Raw genomic sequence first — 20889 nt, forward strand, 5'->3', positions numbered from 1 at the left:
AGGCTTGCAGAAAGAGGACATGAAGTAATTTTCCATGGAAGGTGTTTACTGAAAAATGTGGTTAGGGGCTTTTTGCAGTTTACATGCCTGGAAACAGAGATAAATGGTTGCTGGCAAAATGGAACCTGATGTAGCAAGTGGAGCATGCTAATCAGTATGACGTTGCCTTGGACCTTTCTAATAATCTTGATCAGTGGTCGAAACTAATGTTTAGCAACATTGTGGTCGAAACTAATGCTAACAAACTGTTGAGCTGTATAATGATTGAAGAATATAAAAACTGATAGCTAGCAAGACCAAATTGGAGAAGTACTCAGAGATAGCACCTGTGTTCAGCTTTGTTGTAATCCTCCCATGAGAAAAGAGTTGTAAGTTTATTTCTTTCTTGGTAAGTGAATAAAAATACTATTTTCTCGAACGAATGTGTTGAGAATTTGTGGTAAACCGTCATTGCTGGAAGTTAAAGGTGTGGTGAGTGGAGGAGGAGGGAATGGAAGCCTCAATACTTACTGTCATGCTCGCTACAGTACCCACATGAGAAGATTGGGATATCAAGTTGTTGTAGGGGGGGTATGTTCTGTGTCTCTCACATGCTCACTTGCTACTAAGTGGTACTATAGTCAAGAGGAAGGGGATAGGTAGGAGGGAGGGAGTTGGGGGGAGGGGTAGGGGGAAGAAAAGGCTGAATGATACGGGATAATGTTTAGTTGGCATTGGGAGTGCTGTCGTAAGGTATGTTTATGCTTTGAGTTTGATTTGCTGCAAGTATAAAATGTCATAATATGCGTAAATCCTAATGGCAAACATTAACAAGGGACCACTGAACATGTACTCCACAGTGGTGACATATTGCGATGGGGGGCTATAAGAGCCAAAGCCCCTTGCGCATTATTGTTTGCATGACATTAAAGGAGTGGGGCACTGTTGGGAGCTTCTTGACGACATTGCGGTGTTTGTTATGTGGGCGACCTTATGCTATATAAAGGATTAAGCAGGTTGGAGATTTAATATTGGTAAGCACTTGTTGGAGTTACTGCATAAAGTTGGGGTTGGAATGGGGATGGGGTACGGGGAAGGGAAGGGTTGGGGGGAGGGAAGAGAGGGGGGAGAAATTGTATGGAGCTACATGTTTAAGGAATGTTATATTGTGATTTAACTGCTGTATCTGATGTAATTCCATCAATAAAACAGATTTAAACATAAAAATTCTATTTTCTCATCTTTGCATGGCCTTCACTTCTTCTCTCCCTAACTGTATGTGTGTGGGTTGGGGAGGGCAGAAGAATTAACAGTTGCCACATACACAGCTCAGAAATCAGCCAAAGCAAGCTCTATCACTTTACCAAGCATGAGAGGAGAGCAACACCAGTCTCATGGCTCGGCACAACGCTAACCCTATCTCCGAGCTGACGTAGGGTTTGCAGTGGGAGGAGCGCCCTTGTTTGGCTTGCTGCCCACTGACCATTGAGGAGGACTATAGAATGACTTCTTTAGGATGCATTTGTATGCTCATTGCTGGCGAGCTCATTGGTTCACGTGCTCGTTGGCTCTGAGCATTCAGCACCAGCAAATGCGGGCGCTAGTCCAGTGCTAATGGCCACTAGCACCCACATTTGCTTCTGAGCATCGGGACCTCAGTGACGAGAGAAGCTCACCATATGGGAAAAGTACGGTGAAAAACAAATCACCTTACAAATCTGAAAAATTGTAAAGAACTTCAGTCTAGTTATAAGAATGCTGTATTGGCCGCAAAGGATAATTACACTCAGCTCCTTCTTTAACATAAAAATTGACTAAAGCATCTTTTGCTCTCTGGGGTAGATTCTGTATAGGGCACTGGGAAAGTGCACGCTAAGCAGCTATTCTGTAATAGAAAGTAAGTATGATTAAGTCTGCATTTATGCGCACCCATTTATGTGCTCCCACTTATGCCTACTCAAAGGCTAGTGTAAATGCGGGCACCTAAGTTTGCCAAATACATGCATAAACACAGGTATTCCGTAACCTTTGCACGCATATTCTGGGTATGCCTCTGGCCTGCTCATACCCCTCCCACATCAATGCTTCTTTGAAGATGTGCACCCTATAATTTACGTGCCTAGGTTCTAGAATAGCCAGTAAGGACGGTTGCACACACAACTGCAAATTGGTGCCAGTTAGAGCCAATTAACTCCAATTATAGCCAGTAATTGGCTGTTAAGTCCAGTTAATAGCCAATTATATTAATTTGTGCAACCGCCCTGATTCTATAACAGTCTGCAAATTTGGGCAACAAGTGTCAGTTCTGCACTCTTTTTTTTTTTTTTTTTATAGAATCTGAGAGTCTGGGTTTGTCCCTTCTCCTTTGATAGGTTTACCTGCCACCAGACTCTTTTGTAGCATATTTTTCAGATAAGGTATAGGACATCCCAAAGGATATCTCTTCTCCCCAATCCAATTGTCACCCTGTTCCAGTATATCATTTCAGAGGTAATTCTCTATAGATTCTGTGTTTGCCCATGAAGTGAAGGAGAGTCTTTAAAGATCATGACGGAACGTAAACAATTTAAAATCCATGGGCAGCCCTGCAAGTTTTCAATCAGCTAACTTTAGAAGAGCTTGTCTTCATTCCCCAGTGACCTCCTTCATCAAATCTTATAGAACATCCATTTGTAGCCTTTTCTCCCTGTATTCATGTCCTGGTCTAGAATTTGTCTGCTTTTGAAAAAGCCTAACCTTGATCCTGCAAATACAGCTAGACCTGTTTCTCATCCTTTTATTTTTAAGATGGCTAAAACAGTCCTTCTGCAGATTACTGATTATCTAGGAAAGGTCAGTGTGCTTCATGTCAGGCAGTCTGGCTTTTGTGCTTCTCACAGCACAGGATCAGCTCTTTCTACAATGTTGATTTAAATATTACTCAATTTGGATTGGGCGCAAAGCAAACAAAGGAGATACCAATGGTGTATCAAAAAGCAAAGCAAACAAGGGAGGAGCAGCACCAATGATCAATTTCACTCATAATCATACAAACTAGATTATACAAGAAAACAAGAATGATGCATAATATTGAGATGTTAAAAATGCCATGCAAAATGTAATTATAACATCTCAACATTATTAAGCACTATTCTTATTTTTTTTGTAAAAACTAGTTTATATGATTTATATTTTCCTTTTGTTTTGTTTCAGTATATTTGTCAACTTTTTACCCCTGATCAGCCTATAGGAGAAACATGGCAATGCCGGGTTTTATGTTGTAATTTTAAAGTTTGATTGACTTTCATTAGTATTATTATTATGTTCTATGTTTATTTGGCACTGCTCCCCCTTCAATTTGGATGGGGGCAAGAATATACTGCACCTCATTAAACATGACTGCTGTCTGTGACCTTCATGATTGTGCCCTCTTTTCACATCTTTATGAGCTGGGCATGAAGGATCTACCGTCAAATACTTTCAGTCCTTTCTTTACAAAGGTTCTTTTTCTGTGATTTGGAACGCCACCCTTTCCAGTTCTTATCCTCTCAAATGTGGAGTTCCTTGTTGCTACCATTTTCAATACTTTTCTTACCCCATTAGCAATTCTGATCCAAAGTTTTAGTTTCAGGGGGTACTATTATGCTAAGTTACTGTTTGGAGCAAGTAAATTCAGTCATTATCACCACACTTCTCATAGCCCTCCTTGCTCCATCTGTGGACCTCCCTGCTGTTATCTGGATAGTATGAAGGTCTGCAGTGATATTTTAATGGCAGTCTTGCTTTCTCATCTCCCCCATCCTTTGTTCAATGGTCTCTCACTGGCCCTGGTCAGCAGCACTTATCCAGGTGCTGGTAGCAGGTTCTGCCACCCATGTGAGTACTTTTGAATAACAGGCCAAAAATATAAGAACTAGCTGACACCTGCAAAACATTTGTGGTCCAAAGGTCTGTGCACTCATACACCCCATACTCCTGTCCTGTTTCTCTTTCCACGTTGCATCCCTTCCTGCTGTCCCATCATCCTCTTCACCCATCCCACCCATTAGTTCTCTTTTCTGTCTTCCTCTTGTGTCTCAACCCTTTCCTCCTGCCCTCCACTTCCTACCCCAACCTGATCTAAAAAACAAAAAAAACAATTAGGTAGAAGGACACTGCAGAGATGTTATAAGAACAGTGTGGTTGTATGATCACTATACTTTATATTTCACATCCTGGAGTAGATTTGAAGTATCATTGATCCACTATTTTTATTTTTGGTGTGTTCACTTGTGAACACACCACAATATTTAGAGTTCTCCAGTAGAGAAGAACTTTCTTTTTTTAATGATAAGACACAATTTTTAGAATGTTTAGTCAGGGCGCAGTGGTAGCCAAAGGGTTAAAGGTGAAGACACAGCTGGTTGCCATGGGCACAGCTCATGTTTTATTTCCATGGCAACTGAAAGCCAGGGTATCAACTGCTCACATGCAGAAGAGATGTGCGACAGTCCAGAGGGAGCTTTAGGGGTTTCCCCAAGATCTCATCCCCTTCAAGAACATGGAAGTGCTGGATCGGATGCAACAAACTCACCACAGCAGTGCATCAAGAGAGAAACTGAAGTCGTGGAGCAGCTAAAGAAAAAGCCCACCAAGCAACGAACTGAAAGGAGACATTTCCCGCATTTGTGGAAGGAGAGCCCCATCCAGCCCCCACAGCCATCCTCAGAGTCTCGATGCACCTGGATCTTCAAGTCTCTAATGCACCCAGAGAAGAGGCACTTCCCAGGGACACGTAAGTGGAATCACCAGAGTGAATACTGTTGTCCAGGAACACTGCTTCTAGATTTTTATTTTAAAATGCGTTGTATTTGTTATTCATAGTAGTAACCAATTAAAAACAAGGCTGGTGCCTATGCTACAGGAAGCAGTTTACCTCACAATACATTGGTTCTGAATAAAGCTAGAAACTTCACTAGAAATAGTGCTGGATTATACTCTGGCCTGCAGAAGGTGAGCTAGCAACCCTTCTAGTCAAAGCTCTGCATGTTAGTCTGCCACATTCCTTCCCAGTGATGCACTGGATGGAGCTCCTGAGAACCCCTTCTTAAAACATTGTACAAATACAAAGATTGTCTATCTCACCAAAAGAAGCAGAGCTGACCAAACTCCTTGATGATAAGCTGGAAGCACACCACTACCTCAGAACAGCTCACATAACCTCACTTTGGCATCCTTTATATCCCTCCTCTAGCCACGTACTTGAATTCTTCTTATTCCTACCTTGCTGGCTCTTATTTTGTAATTTGAGTTGGGGTTTTTTTTTCCCATCTGTCTGTTTTGATTAGATTTTAAGCTCCAAGGATAGGTAATATGTTCCACTATATATCTTTGAGGTAGAAGAAAGATTTCTTGTCTAGTGAGCCTCTATCTTGGAGCCATGAAGAAGGTACAATGCAGGCACAGAGCAGCTGGAATGACCCTCAGCTGATAGGAGCAGGGGCTCACCTTAGCCAGCTCTGAGTCAGTGAGGGAGGTCTGAAAAAGACCACGAGTAATAAGGAAAGCTGCCAAGAACAAACATAAAACACATTTTTTATATTTTTGTTTTCAAACTTAAAAAATATAAACTAAAAATGTGGTAACCAGAATGTCATGTGTTCCCCATTCATTTATTTAGGGATCTACAGTAATCTCTCAAACTTTTTAGCTCTTCGCTGTTTGGGCTACATTGGCTTTGGGACAAGAAGCAAAGTTAGAACACACAGGAATTTCTCCTTTTGTGTGATGGGGAACACGAGCACAGGCGAGAAGGTAGTGGAGTCCAAGTCCATGGCATACCTATGCATAATGTCAAGGAACAAATTATTCTTTCGGTAGTAGAGCTCAAACCCCAGTGCACAGGCAAATACCAGGATTCTCATTCTGTGCCAGTAGTAACTCTTCTTCAGGTAAGGGAGAGGCTATTAGCATTTCATCTTACCCTTCTTCCCAGCTGAGAGTCTTCTCCTGAAACTCTAGCTTCTGAATATGGGCTAACCCTCATGTGGCACCCTCTGGGGCCAATCCTAAAGCAAAAGCTCTGGCTTTTTATAGATGTTGAAGACTGCCTTTCATAAGGATGATCTTGGCAGCACAATCACCTTACCACAGCTGGAGCAACAGAAGAACTTTCACCAAGATGGCTAGTAGTAAAAGAGCCAAAAAAAAGTGTACTACCAGATACCACTAGGAGCACATTTTTAGCTGTCTCTCTCAAACTGATCTGGAGTGACCGAAAAGTCTGCAGAGGAGTTCAATTTATGGTTCTGACACTGAAGAGGAGTTAGAATGTGGAGATGTATGATGTCTGAGGATTCTGGTGTACAGTGGTCTTTTAATAGTGTAGGATGTGGATCCACAGCTGGAGGTCTTTGGTACTTTGTTTATTTATGGCATTTGTACTCCACATTATCCCAAAAAGTTGAGGTTCAATGTTGCTTACATCAAACTTTTAAAGCAAATTACAATAAGAGATCTATAACAAAAATACAAAACTATAATAGGTAAAAACATCCAAGCAGTAAGATGACTCATTCTGAAATAAATTAACTAAAAGAATAACAATCATCAGCAATGGTAAGGAATTCACTAAATAAAAATGCTTTCAACAATTTACGAAATTTCAAGTAGTCAGTAACATATCTGAGTAACTTTGGTAGGAAATTTCATTTCCTAGTAGCTTGGTATGTGAAGCTTGCATCACGAATAGATCTGTAATGAAGATCTGTAGAACACGGAAAATGAAGGCGCAGGTAGTCTCTCGACATCGGATGAGCATTACATAAAGGTAATTCTACTACTACTTATCATTTCTATAGCACTACTAGATGTATGCAGTGCTGTACACTTGAACATGAAGAGACAGTCCCTGCTCGACAGAGCTTACAATCTAATTAGGACAGACAAACAGGACAAATAAGAGATAAGGGAATTACTAAGGTGGGGATGATAAAATAAGGGTACTAACAAGTATTGCATATAGTTAGGTAAAAGACCAAATTAAATTTGATTAACAAGTACACATAGTTAAAGGTAACTCTTGCATTTGTTGTTAGCCAATGCAGTTTGATTAAAAGAGAAGCTGACTTGGTGAATCGAGGGGCTTTACATATGAGACGAGACGCAATATTCTGAGCTGTTTGAAGTTTTCTTTGTAAGAGAGGCTTTTAGGCCTGAGTAAAAAGTATTACAGTATTCACATTTGGATAGCACGAAAGATTGCACTAAAGAGCTCAACACATTGTGGTGAGCTGCACCTGATAGGGTTCCTTCCATGTATTTAGTTGGTAGCAGCGGGTGGCACAGTTCAAGTTCTTGAGGCAAGGCAACTTTTTACCTCTGCATAAAAGGCCTTGACAACGTTATCAAAGTCCTACAATAATTCAAAATAGTATCATCAATTAAATAGATGTCAAGGACATGGGCAGCAAGAGGGGGAGAACTTCACATGCAACCTCAATAGGTGTCCTCGTACATATTTCATGAAAGCTTAGTCCAGTCTTTCAGTTAGTTGTGGACTTCCTGCTCATGAGGGACTAAGGTAAAGCACCTGGCCATTTTAAATTATTCTCAGCACATATCTTAGATAGTTCATTCTTTCGGATCCCATTCTGTCTTTCAAGTAGTCTAGATGTTTTAGGGTAGTGGAAAATGTTAGCATATAAGAGTTGCCCTACTAGGTCAGACCAAGGGTCCTTCTAGTCCAGTATCCTGTTTCCCGCAATGGCCAGTCCAGGTAAAAGGACTTCGCAGGATCTCAAAAAGTGACAAGATCCTATGCTACTTAAGCCCAAAGCTAAGCAGTGTCTTTCCCTAGATTTGCCTTAATAACAGTTTATGGACTTTTTGTCCAAACCTTTTTTAAACACAGATACATTAACTACTTTTACCTCTTGCTCTGGTAATGAGTGCCAAAGCTTAACTATTGTTTAGTGAAAAAAATGTTATTTGTTTTAAATGTGCTCGATCTATAATGCTTATACATCCACCACAGTTATATATACCACTACGGATTTTAGATCTTATACGGGGAACAGTCTCATAATGTCACCTAGCCTCTGTCCTCAAATTATATTGGGACTTTTAAGCTTCTGTGACAGCTTATAATCACTGACTTGAATCCCCACCACCTCTGTATCTCACAGCATGGTGGTGTTGATGGTAGAGGGGTCTGGATTTGTCTGCAGGTCTACATCATAAAAAAGAAGAATAGATTAGTTCTTTCAGCCTCTCAACCCAGTGGTATATGTGACCGGTCAATCCTGCTCTGGTGCTTAGGTCTTTCTCTGCTTGAACACCAGCCATGATCATGCAACATGGCATGGCGTTCAACCCTTTTTGAGAAGTAGCCTAGTGGTTAGTGCAGTGGACTTTGATCCTGGGGAACTGGACTTTGATCCTGGGGAACTGAGTTTGATTCCCACTGCAGCTCCTTGTGACTCTGGGCAAGTCACTTAACCCTCCATTGCCCCTGGTACAAAATAAGTACCTGAATATATGTAAACCGCTTTGAATGTAGTTGCAAAAACCTCAGAAAGGCAGTATATCAAGTCCCATTTCCCTTTCCCTTTTAATGGCTCCTTTCCCGGATCTTTGCTGGGAATCACTGGAAACTGTCATCTACTATAATAAAACTCACCCTCAACGTTCTGAAGACAACATTCTGAAGTCACTCAGTCACTCCCTGAAGGGTTCGTCAGTTCATGGTGGTGAAGCCACAACATTGACCATGTCTCTCTGCCCCGCCCTCGCATGAAGGACCAATCAGAAAAAACACCCTCAACGTTCTGAAACACAAAGGACCATCACAAAACCGTTCCCTGGCAACGCTAGGCGATGTAAGATGGACCTATCAGAGGAAACTACGTGGCAATAAGGATGGAGCATTCGCCAGCAGAACGGCTCATTATCTGTGCAGCACGGAGAGCACAGAACCACCGCTGGAACGAGAGAAGAATATTCCTGCTGTGGGTATGTGCAAAAATAGACTCGGGGGGGGGGGGGGGAAGAAAATTTTAAATGCCTAATGCCGGTACTGAAGAGTGCTGGAGGGCCTATAGCACAGACTATATTTGGGTTCGCTTGACATGGAGCCGGAGGAGCCGGAGAACAGCGTGCCCCTCACCATCTGGGATGTGGGCGAACAGGACAAGCTGCGGACCCAGCTGGAAGGATTACCCGCGACCCAGCCAGCAGCAAACAGCGACCAAGGAAGGGGGAGGAGTAGGGAAACACGTGGAGCGTGTTTTCCTACTCCTTCCCTGCCTAGGAATCACTGGAGACTGGCTGCCAAACTAACGAAACAACCGCACACCGACGCACCACCTCCATCATTCGAAAGGCATCCACTCTTTCTTCAACAGAAATGCAAACTAATAATACAAAACAAACAAAGAATACCCGGTTTCTCACGCGGCTGCAGGTAACTCCCCACCCCCTTCCTCTTCCCCTTTTGCCAAAGCGGCCAAGGACGTGCCCAACCATCCCCAGCCTCAGGCAAGCCGTCTCCCACCTCGGGGATTCCCCGAGCACCCGGAAAAAGACGGCGCTGCTTCCTGCAGCGCATAAATGTTCCAGCATTCCCCTGCAGCCGGCCTGAAATGGACTGAAGATACCGGATCACCCCCCCCCCCCGACAGCCCGAGACCGTGCTCCTCTCCCTTCTGCCAACTTAAAACAACCATCCCCGTCCTCAGGCAAGCCGTCTCCCACCTCCAGGATGCCCAGAACCCCAGCCCAACGGAAAGACGGCACTGCTTCCCACAGCACATTTCTCTTCCAGCGTTCCCCTACAGCAGCCCTGATACGGCCAAAAAATAACGACTGACCAAGAACGTGCTCCTCTACCTTCCGCCCATCTAAAACAACACTGCTGCCTCAGCACAACACACACACACAAAAAAAAAAACCCTGGAAAAAAAACAATCCACCACTCAGCAAAGGTTGACCCCCCTACAACCACATTTACATTTCACCAACAGAAAGACCCCCCCTCCACAAACCTCCTTGACAGACAAAACCACACACACACAATACAACAGAAACACATCCTCAAAGCCATACACCAATCCATCCCACTTTGCCAGCACAGCACAGCACATCCCCCAACCCCCCATCCAAAAAACGAAACAAAAAAAAAAAAAGACACACATCAACAACCTGCACACACACACACACTCTCACACACTCACACACAAAATAACTCTGTGACACATACACACACACACACAAAAAAAAAAGCCACATGCTAGCGCCCGTTTCATTGGTTTCGGAAACGGGCCTTTTTTACTAGTAGATCTATAAATAACATCCCCAGTGTAACTGGGTATTTAATCCCATAGGCTCCACAGACTTAAGCTGATACGTCCAAAAGACTTCACACACTGGAATAGTTTTTTATTCACATCTCCCCCTCGAATGTCCAATTGTATCTGTTCCAAGACTACACACTTCAAATCCGTAAAATCATGTGCCTGTGTGACACAGTGCTGTAATAGAGGTGCCCCGGGTGTTCTGGTTGTAATCCTTGAGCGATGTTCCCTCATACGTATATGCAGGGCTCTGCTTGTCTTGCCCACGTACACCTTGCCACATGGGCATATCACAGCATAGACCATGTTCTGTGATAGACACGTCGTGTGGGGTTGCAACTTGTACACTTTATTATCCAAACGATTAATAAACTGGTCAATCTGCAGCGTGATGGTACAAGTAGTGCAATTCGTTCTATTGCATCTAAAATGGCCCAACGGTAAACACTCCGCTGTATACTCTGATGCACACCCGCGGGGCTCAAAACCTCCTTTAAATTTTTTGATTGAGAGTATCAACCTAATAAGAGGAGTTTGTATTATAAATAAAGTTGGTTTGAAGGTGCCCCAATTAATTGCAAGGGAAAAAACTCCTACCTTATGTATGACATATATATCAAATGGAACCTTTTGTGGCGTAAGGAACAACATTGGATTTACTTACTGAAAACAGTTGCACTTCATGGATTGAATCAAAATATCGAGTGGAATACTTATTATTGAGGTGCAGCTGGGGTGAGTGACGTTGCTTCTGTGAATTTTGGATAAAGACGATTGGACATGAGGTGACGTCATGACGCATTTGCAAGTATAAAAAGTAACATTCATTCCGGAAGTTCTGCTCCCGCACCATCTTTGGCATCTATACGACTGAGGCTTGGTTTCCAGCGTTGTTTTCTACTATGTAAGATGGATTGTAAGCACCCTTCCTGAGGCAGCCACAAGGTTGGCGAAACAAGGCGCTCTTGTTGGAGGGCTGGCGTTTATCGTCGGCTGAAGATTTAGAGGGCTGGCGTTTTTTTTTCAGTTGAAGATTTTTTGAAAGGCTCCGGAGACCTTCTGAGGGGAATTTTCTCAAGGAAGTAGCCCTGATTGGACTAAGTTAAGTAACTTTTTAGACATATTATTTGTCAGGCATGTTTCTGGCAAGTTAGGTCTTTAGGGGGATTACATTTAAGGTTTAAGGGAGTAGTTAGACTTCTGCCTCTTAATGTTTCCTCCTGTTTTACAAGGGCTTAGGTATTCCTCCCCGGAATGTTCTTTAGGTAGTTCCTTGAGATAGGGATCAGCCTAGGTTGGGTTGGTTTGGGTTAGGTGTTCATTTAATTGGTAGATACAAGAAGGAAAGAGAGTTTTATTCATCCCATTCGTTTTTTTCTCATGCAGTCTGAGTTTTTACGTCTGGGTTTTTTTTTCTCCTTTTCCTTCTTGGGAGGAACCTATGATAGTAATGGACTCCGTATTATACAAGGTATGTTAAATTCCGTTGGAATGGTCCCTTGTTTGGAGGTTTGAGGTTCCATTTGATATATATGTCATACATAAGGTGGGAGTTTTTTCCCTTGCAATTAATTGGGCACCTTCAAGCCAACTTTATTTATAATACAAACTCCTCTTATTAGGTTGGAACTATTTCTATAGAGTTTGTGTTCTCCTTTAGTTGTTAGACTTGATCGAGAGTATGCCATTCTTAATTCCGTATCCCTGAATACAGGATGTGTCTTTATAATGTCCCAATGGCGGTGAATAATCCTGGTTATGGCCTCACCTCCTGGTGCAAACCACGTAACAAACAGCATCAGAGCTTTCTACGATGGAGCTCGCCGCTTCTTCTGCAATAAACAGGTCTCTATTGTTATATCTAGCTCTAAGGTATGCCCGCTTCAAGACTTTCTGAAGATAATGTCGCTCCTGTAGCTTCTGCTGAAATGCCTGCGCCTGTGATTTAAAATCCACATCTTGAGTACATATACGTCTGAACCGCAAGATCTGCGAGAAGGGAATACTTTCCCTTAATGATTTCGGATGACTGCTTCCACACTCTAGGGTAGTATTCATGTTGGTTTAACAAAAACCTTCGTAGTAAACATACCATCCTTCAGCTCAATGTTGACATCCAGGAAATGTATCGATGTATTCAATGCCAACATAGTGAATTGTATGCTGGGGTGGCAGGTGTTCAGTCACTTGTGAAAGCCTGATTCTGTTTCAGTGCCCTGCCATAGTAGAAAAACATCATCTATGAACCTCCTCCATAGGAGGATCTTCTCTTTAAATTGTGCATCATCAATCCACTTTCTATCAAACTCATTCATAAAAGATTCACCAGCGTCGGGGCAAATGTAGCCCCCATCACTACACCCGATTGTTGCAAGTACAGATCTTCCCAAAACAGAAAAACATTCTCGCATAACGCTAGTTCCATAAGGGTGTACAAAAGTTTCGTAGGTACTTCATGCGGTCGTGGTCTTGATCTCAATATGGTTGCGACAACTGTCAGAAGCTCATCCTGTGGTATCATCGTATACAGGGATTTGATGTCCAGTGTCACCATTATAATCGGACCATTAGGTAGCACTGTGTCTACTAGTGTCTTCAAAAAGTGCGTAGTATCCTTGATGTATGTGGAACTAGCTGATACAAATGGTCTCAAAAAGATGTCAACATATATTGAAAGGGGCTCTAATAACGAGCCCCTAGAAGACATAATCGGTCTACCAGGGGGTCTCAGTGCATCTTTATGTACTTTGGGCAGAGTGTACAGAACGGGAATCCAGGGACCCGGGCTGTTTAGGAATCGGTATTCCTTGTTTGTTAAAAAACCACTCTCTATGCCTGTGAGGTTTACTACAAAGGTTTTTGTTAAACCATGATCAGGGTGATGTGAAGTGAATTAAGAGTTCAAAGACCTATGTCATCTGTAACTGGAGTCCAAATAAAACTGATATAGAAAACGACAGCAGATAAAGGCCTATCCAGTCTGCCCATCTGTATCAGCTAAGCTTATATATACTTGGTGACCAATCCAGGTCACAACTACCTGGCAGGATCCCAAAAGAGTAAAATAGATAAGGAGTGGTCTTTTCTTTTAGGAACTTGTCCAAATCTTTTAAAAACCCTGTTATACTAACTGCTTTTACCACATTCTCTTGCCATGAATTCTGGACCTTATTATACATAAGAATGAAGAAATATTTTCTCCGATTTGTTTTAAAATGTACTTCTTATCTTCATTTTGTACTGTCTAGTCCTTGTACTTTTGGAAAGAGTAAATAAGCACTTCACATCTACCTGTTCCACTCCACTCATGATTTTATAGACCTCTATTATATCTCCTCTCCACCGTCTCTTCCCCAAGCTGATGAGCCCTAGCCTCATTAACCTTTCATCATAGGGGAATCACTCTATCCCCGTTATCATTGCAATTGCCCTTCTCTGTACGTTTTCTAATTGTGCTATATATATTTTTTTTTTGAGATGTGGTGACCAGAATAGCACACAATATCCGAGGTGTAGTCACATCATGGAGCTATACAAAGGCATTATAATATTCTCTGTTTTATTGTCCATTCCTTTCCTAATGATTCTGAACATTCTCTTTGCTTTCTTGGTTACTGCTACCCACTGCATAAATCCAAGGGCCTCTATTCTATCCTCATTGTTCTTGATCTGTCTGCTTCTTTTTGACACTGTTGATCACCACCTACTCCTTGATACACTGTCTTCACTTGAATTTCGGGGCTCTTTCCTGTCTTAGTTTTCTTATATCTCCCATCATACTTTAATGTATGCTCTGGTGGATCCTCCTCCTCTGCAATCCCACTATCAGTCGATGTTCCTTTAGAGCTCTATCATGAGATCTTTTCTTTTCTCTATCTATACTTCTTCCTTTAGTGCTCTGATCTCCTTCCATTGTTTTCAGTATCAACTTTATGCTGATGACTCCCAGAAATTCCAGCAGGAATCTAGACCCAGGTCTCGGCTTTGTTGTGTGGCATTGCTGCCTGGATGTTTAATCTGAGACTAAACATGGCCAAGACTGAGCTTCTTATCTTCCTCCCTAAACCCACCTCTCCTCGTCCCTCATTCTCTATTTCTTTGGATAACACTCTCATCCTCTCTGTCTCATCAGCTCGTAACCTAGGGATCATCTTTGACTCGCCTCTCTCTTTTTCTATCTATCTATCTATCTATCTATCTATCTATCTATCTATCTATCTATCTATCTATCTATCTATCTATCTATCTATCTATCTATCTATCTCCAACAAACTGCTAAAACCTGTCATTTTCTTCTCTATAACATCACCAAAATTAGTCCCTTTCTTTCTAAACACACTGCTAAAACTCTTATCCACACTCTATCACCTCACACTTAGATTACTGCAACATGTTTCTCACAGGTCTCCCACTGAACCATCTCTCTCCCCTTCAGTCTGTTCAAATTCTGCTGCACGACTTATATTCCACCAGTGTTGCTATGCTCACATTAGCCCTCTAGTCAAGTCACTTCATTGGCTTCCTATGCATTTTAAATGTATTTATTATATTTGTATCCCGCCTTTGCCCAAAGTGGGTAACAAGAAAAACATACAGCTCAGATTCCTTTTATTCATTCTACAGCCCTTCAGTATCTCTCCCTACACCCCTCCCCAGCAGCTCCATTCATTGGGTAAATCTTTCTTATCTGTACCCTGCTCCTGCACTGCCAACTCTAGACTCCATTCCTTTTATCTTGTTGCACCTTATGCCTGGAATAGACTTATTGAGTCGGTATGTCAAGCTCTGTCTCCTGCTGTATTCAAATCTAGGCTAAAAGCCCACCTGTTTGAGGCTGCTTTTAACTCTTTACTCCTATTCACCTGTTCAGTATCTATGTGTGTTTTAATCATTCCCACAGTAAGTAATTCTGGAATCCCTTTTTTGGCCTATTTGTCTGTCTAGAATAGATTGTAAATTCTGTCAAGCAGGGACTGTCTCATTTGTGTTTAGTGTACAGCGCAAAACAATAAAACAAATCAAATTGATTTGATTTGCTTGCTTTATTTTTTGTCTATTAGATTGTAAGCTCTTTGAGCAGGGACTGTCTTTCTTCTGTTTGTGCAGCACTGCATAAGCCTTGTAGCGCTATAGAAATGCTAAATAGTAGTAGTAGTAGGAATGACCAAACAAGACGAAAAGGTGAGTCCACTATTGAAATGTCCTTTATTATGAATCCTAAGGGTTGATATGGATTCAACACAGGTTATGTTTTGACTCTAACGCCAACATCAGGAGTCATCAAGAGAAGTCTAATTTTTTAGGACTCCTGATGCAGGTATTAGAGCCAAAACATAGCCCATATCGAGTCCATATCGATCCTTAGGATTCATAATAAAGGACATTTCGATATTGTAATCACCCTTTTCATCTTGTTTGGTCATTCCCACAGTTTTCCTGTTTCTTGCTGTTGCAATATGTGTGTGTGTGTTTGGGGGGGGGGGTTGATTTCCTTTTTGTCTGGACTGTAGTGTACAATGCTGCATATGTCTAGTAGCACTATAGAAATGATAAGTAGTAGTAGTAATTTCAACATATCATCAACAGTGGCACCTAGATCATTTTCCTGGGGTGGAAATCTTGCATGATGTAGCTATAGTTTGTCCCTACATTGCATCACATTAAATGTTATTTGCCATTTGGATGCCCAGCCTCCTAATCTTTGTTTTAATGCTAGTCTTTTTACCACCACCCCAAATTGCTATACCAGCTTCCCAGAATTTGAAGTGATAAAAGACTAAGGAAGGCCACATATGAGAAAAGCAATTTTTATTACTTACCAAAAGTACAAATACAATTTTAATAGTTTCTCATGGGAGAGCAGCACTGCTACACATAGGTGTTATCTGTAACCGTCTCTCCAATATAATGCACTGGTTCAGTTGTTTATATACTTTTTAACCATGCTTTACCTTATTTAACAAATTATCTTCCTCAGAAATCATCCTGTTTTATTTCAATACCATCTGCTTTTTCTCTGTCATTAAACCACATTTTTCTGTCTGTTTATAATTGCCCCTTGCTTGCAGGCAAGAATGTCTTATCAGATCATGAGTCTCCAGCTCACACAGCTTTTGCCTTTTTGCCTTACTTCAAGGTACCCTTTCACTCTGTTTCAAGGTGCACACCTGTGCTCATTATTTACATCTTTCACAATCCTCTTGTGATTTAACAACTTTTAATAACTTTGGGGCTCATTTTCAAAGCACTTAGACTTACAAACTTCCATCTCGCTCATTATTTCTGAGTCCAGGAAAAATATGGACCACCATCTTTGTAATGGACCTGTACAAAAACATATATATATGACATGAATCTCTGAATGGGAAAAGAAAAAAAAATTAAGACATTCACAATATAGGAATTAAACAGTCTATTACTAGTTTCCTCACAGTTGGGAGCAGGGTGCCTTCCTGAAACAAGTATACTGTAACTCTATTGTTTTCATCTGAAAAATAGAATCTTCTGACAAATTGAAGTTTTATATATTGGTTCTTTCATCCCACATTATCCAAAAACAATTTAAGTTAAATGTGGCTTACATACATTATAAAAGTTGAATTACAAGAGGTGAAGATTACAGAGTGAGAGAACAATTTTATAACTAGTGCAATGTTATGATGGTCAATGGAAATACTGAAATTAATTAGTATCTTGAGATAAAAACTTTATGAACTGGAAAGTTTTTAGGGATTTGCTGAAGGACAGGTAATTATCATTGTGTCCTATTTCTCCTGGAAGAGAGTACCACCATTTTGTGCCTAAATATGAAAACCCGCATGTAAATATAGATTTGTACCTGATTTTCTTCCAGTCAGGGAAATGCAGAATGAGATTGTCTCTGGTGCCAAAGGTACCATTTCGTGCTGGGAGGTCTATCAAGTTTTGCATGTAATTGGGCGTCATTCCATAAAGTACTTTATACATAAAAGGTACAGATTTTGAAAATGGACCTCGCTTTTATTGGGAAGTCTGATTAATAGTGGTGATGCCCTTTCAAATCTAGAAACTTAGAATATCACACGGGCAGCTGTATTTTGTGTAGTTTGCAATTTCTTTGTTAACCATTCTTTACTTCCAGTGTAATTATCTATGCACTTAGAGGGCAATTCTGTAACAGGGTGCCTGGTAGGAACCTATTCTATAAAGGAACTTAAGGCTTCTCGTACAAAACCACACTAGAGATTACCACGTGGCAAATGAGAGGAAGTCCATAGGACTTGAATGGTCTTCCTTTCATTTGCTGTGCGGGGAATTGCTAGCACAGTTTAGTAAAAGAGGCCCTTAGAAGCCTTCTTTCCTTTATAGGATACTAAACTAACTGGGTAAAAACGTACCTAACATTTAGGCACAAACCCTTGTATCTGTAATAGCACTGGTATAAGTGTTAGTACCCAGTTGCCTCAGATATGTGTACAACATACTATTCTATAAGTTACTTGCATAAGTGTGAATCCTGCCCTGCAAATATGCACTGTGTAAGTTAAATGGGTATTTACAGGACGGCGCTCAAGAGGAATTTTGGTAGTTGCATGCCATCAAGTTAGCCAAAATAAATTATTTTCTGTAACTCTCTTCTAATTAATATGAGCTACTGGAAGTGATGTTATAAAGTATGTAGACATTTCTCTAAATAGAGCAAAATTTAACCTTTACTACATCTAAACCTTCATGATGATTTTATTATAAATTCACTGAGAGACAGTTGGAGCTTAATTTGCTCAAAGTCCTATTAATGAGTATACTTGAATGAATGCCACCAAATGTTTATCTTTCTTTGAGATTCTGTTCTAAGGGACATATCAGGACTGCGCTTATCAAACTTTCTGTGGCCATGACCCAATTATCAGAGCCACAGAGAGCATCTGACTCCTGGCAGACTGCCTTTCATCCATGTTGCTCCTCCCAGTCACACTATATCATCACAACCAATGCTTCCCTCAATCCCCACCTTCTAAGGAGCATGGGCTCATCTGGGAGGTGCATGTTTCTGATCTACTACTACTACTATTTAGCATTTCTATAGCGCTACAAGGCATACGCAGCGCTGCACAAACATAGAAGAAAGACAGTCCCTGCTCAAAGAGCTTACAATCTAATAGACAAAAAATAAATAAAGTAAGCAAATCAAATCAATTAATGTGAACGGGAAGGAAGAGAGGAGGGTAAGTGGAGGCGAGTGGTTACAAGTGGTTACGAGTCAAAAGCAATGTTAAAGAGGTGGGCTTTCAGTCTAGATTTAAAGGTGGCCAAGGATGGGGCAAGACGTAGGGGCTCAGGAAGTTTGTTCCAGGCGTAGGGTGCAGCGAGACAGAAGGCGCGAAGTCTGGAGTTGGCAGTAGTGGAGAAGGGAACAGATAAGAAGGATTTATCCATGGAGCGGAGTGCACGGGAAGGGGTGTAGGGAAGGACGAGTGTGGAGAGATACTGGGGAGCAGCAGAGTGAATACATTTATAGGTTAGTAGAAGAAGTTTGAACAGGATGCGAAAATGGATAGGGAGCCAGTGAAGGGTCTTGAGGAGAGGGGTAGTATGAGTAAAGCGACCCTGGCGGAAGATGAGACGGGCAGCAGAGTTTTGAACCGACTGGAGAGGGGAGAGGTGACTAAGTGGGAGGCCAGCAAGAAGCAGATTGCAGTAGTCTAAACGAGAGGTGACAAGGGTGTGGATGAGGGTTTTGGTAGAGTGCTCGGAAAGAAAGGGGCGGATTTTACGGATGTTGTAAAGAAAGAAACGACAGGTCTTGGCGGTCTGCTGGATATGAGCAGAGAAGGAGAAAGAAGAGTCAAAGATGACCCCAAGGTTTCTAGCTGAGGAGACAGGGAGAATGAGAGAGCCATCAACAGAAATAGAAAACGGGGGGAGCGGGGAGGTGGGTTTGGGGGGGAAAATGAGAAGCTCAGTTTTGGTCATATTTAATTTCAGGTGGCGTTGAGACATCCAGGCAGCAATGTCAGATAAGCACGCTGAAACTTTGGTTTGGATGCAAGGTGAGATATCAGGGGTAGAAAGGTAGATTTGGGAGTCATCAGCATAGAGATGGTAGGAAAAGCCATGGGATGAGATTAATGAACCAAGGGAAGAAGTGTAGATAGAAAAAAGGAGGGGACCAAGAACAGAACCCTGAGGTACGCCGACAGGCAGAGGGATAGAAGTAGAAGAGGATCCACCAGAGTGAACACTAAAGGTGCGGAGGGAGTGGTAGGAAGAGAACCAGGAAAGGACAGAGCCCTGGAATCCAAGTGAGGACAGGGTATCGAGAAGCATGCTGTGATAGACAGTGTCAAAAGCAGCGGAAAGATCAAGAAGAATGAGGATGGAATATTGACCTCTGGATTTAGCCAGTAATAGGTCATTGGAGACTTTAGTAAGCACAGTTTCGGTTGAGTGGAGAGGGCGAAAACCAGATTGTAATGGGTCAAGAATAGCATGTGAGGAGAGAAAATCAAGGCAGCGGCGGTGAACAGCACGCTCAAGTAATTTGGAGAGAAAAGGAAGGAGGGAGAAGGGTCGGTAATTAGAGGGACAAGTAGGGTCAAGTGAAGGCTTCTTAAGGAGAGGTGTGACCACAGCATGTTTAAAGGCAGCAGGGATAGTCGCAGTGGAAAGTGAGAGGTTGAGAATGTGACAGATAAAAGGAATAAGAGTAGGAGAGATGGCATTAAGAAGGTGGGTGGGAATGGGATCAGAGGAACAGGTGGTACATTTTGAGGAAGAAAGGAGAAGTGTAGTTTCCTCAATAGTAACTTCAGGAAAGGAGGAAAGGGAATGAGGGGAAGGAGAGAGAGGGGAACGGACTAGTGGAGGGAGAGCTGGTGAGGTAGAGAAAGCAAGGTTTATCTTTTGAACCTTGTTGTGAAAGAATTCAGCAAGGGTCTGAGGAGATAATGAAGGGGGAGTTGGGGGAGGGGGCACCTTGAGGAGAGAGTTCAATGTGGTGAAGAGAAGTCGAGGATTAGAGCCAAGAGAGTTGGTCAGTTGGATATAATAATCCTGTTTGGCACGTAAAAGAGCAGATTGGAAGGAGGTCAGCATGAACTTAAAGTGTAAGAAATCAGCAAGGGCCCGAGATTTCTGCCAGAGGCGTTTGGCGGAGCGGGTACAGGAACGTAGGTAGCGGATATTAGAAGTCAACCAAGGTTGGGGTTTTGTACGCCTTACAGGGCGGGTCATCAAAGGTGCAAGAGTGTCTAAGGCAGAGGATAGAGTATTGTTAAAGCATAATATCTTCTTGAAGTAGATATGTATTAAAATAACCAGCAAACACTAGAAGCCTCTTATCTTTTTCTGAAATTTACTTTTATTGAATAAAAGTAGCTAATTTACTCACAGTTAGTAGATTCTCAGAAGTTAGTGCCCCAAGGCAAGAAACTTAATAGTTCTGAGAGCTGTATCGGTGGGTGGAGATGGAGATTTGAAGAGAAGGAAGCTTTATGGCAGAAGTGAGAGAGTTGCCAGTTAGAGGAAGGTGATTCAGAGATGGGATGCTGATTTGTGCAATATCGTGCAAGAAAGAATGAACAAGCAGAGGTAAAAAGACAGGTTCAGTACAGGGGAGCAT

At 41.9% G+C, this 20889-nt stretch overlaps 1 long non-coding RNA gene across 1 annotated transcript in view; it reads left to right on the top strand.

Moving 5' to 3' along the window:
• Positions 1-242: 242 nt before the first annotated feature.
• Positions 243-20889, top strand: part of LOC115465526 — a 29266-nt gene continuing 8619 nt past the window's right edge. Inside the window, exon 1 of the long non-coding RNA XR_003941428.1 lies at positions 243-388. This is a non-coding gene — a long non-coding RNA (uncharacterized LOC115465526). The remainder of the gene's footprint in view (positions 389-20889) is intronic.

The sequence above is a fragment of the Microcaecilia unicolor genome, chromosome 3 (assembly GCF_901765095.1).
Source record: "Microcaecilia unicolor chromosome 3, aMicUni1.1, whole genome shotgun sequence".
In the NCBI taxonomy this organism is placed as follows: Eukaryota; Metazoa; Chordata; class Amphibia; order Gymnophiona; family Siphonopidae; genus Microcaecilia; species Microcaecilia unicolor.